Raw genomic sequence first — 1,248 nt, forward strand, 5'->3', positions numbered from 1 at the left:
TCTCTCGGCGCTTCAAATTTGGGGGAGCACATGCCGAGTACTTGACTTGGACACGTGTCAGCTATTTGTGGTGACGGTCTTCTTGTACACGTCAGATATTAAGTAGGTGTGGAGTCACCACTTTGCTGAGCTGTATATAATTTTGACTTATCACCATATTTCCACTGTATTTCCCAAAATAATTTGTCGTTTGCATGGTACGCATGTGAATGGCGAATTATTAATTAATCAAATTTTGAAAAGGACATATTTTTCCTAAGTCATCCACAATGTTTTAATTACGTTGCCGAACGTTTATAAGACGGCAAATATTAAATGAGGCGTTAATTTCTGAAACGTTAAAATAGAAAATTAATAATTTGTAAAGCTGTCAATTTTTCAGAGTTTTTTCTACTTTTAAACCCTGTCGTTGTTTTCTTCAAAATCTGATTTAAAAAATAAAATGGAATGCTGAAATCAACGCTTAGTTCTACGTTGTTTCTAAAAAGAAAATAGAAAGGTAAGAAAAGTTCGTTTGATTTCAAATTTTGATCGGTTTTTTAATAGTGTACGCATTAATTAATATTTGATGTATGGGTAGTTATTATTATTATTTAATAAAGCCGTTTACATGCATTTAAAAATAAATAAAAAATAATATTTTAAATATTTTTTATTGATCATACATGATATAATATATATGATGGTCATAGTCACAAAAATGTATGGAGAATAGCTTTTTGTCTTAAGAGGAGAGATTATGATGATGGTTTCTATTTTTGTATGCATAGTCTCAATCTTGTTCAAATGGTTACCACAATAATGTTTGTTTTACATCATGTTCCTTTAATTTTCATTACCTATTCCTCCTAGTCATTCTCATCTATCTATATATTATCTTTATTTTTTTCTATTCTTTCTAGTTAACCATTCCCATTAAAAGTAGATCATATTTCTATCAAATATCTTACTTACAATTTCATAATGATATATTGTTTATTCAGTTTTTACCAAATTTTGTTTGGAGATTTTAAATATAAATATATTAAATATTTTTTATTATAAAGCAGCCAAAACCGGTGGCTGACCCGAAGGAAACAGAAAAAAGCACAACCAGCACACACACAGTTGCCTAGCGGCAATCAACCAATCCCAACTTTAGTTTTCAAAAACAAAAACTGCCTACCGTTATTGGATAACCCGAGATCGAAACCAATCTCGTCCAACAAGCGCCATAAGTAGCGGTAAACCAACATATTGTCAATACTA

The sequence above is a fragment of the Cryptomeria japonica genome, chromosome 3 (assembly GCF_030272615.1).
Source record: "Cryptomeria japonica chromosome 3, Sugi_1.0, whole genome shotgun sequence".
Taxonomy (NCBI): domain Eukaryota; kingdom Viridiplantae; phylum Streptophyta; class Pinopsida; order Cupressales; family Cupressaceae; genus Cryptomeria; species Cryptomeria japonica.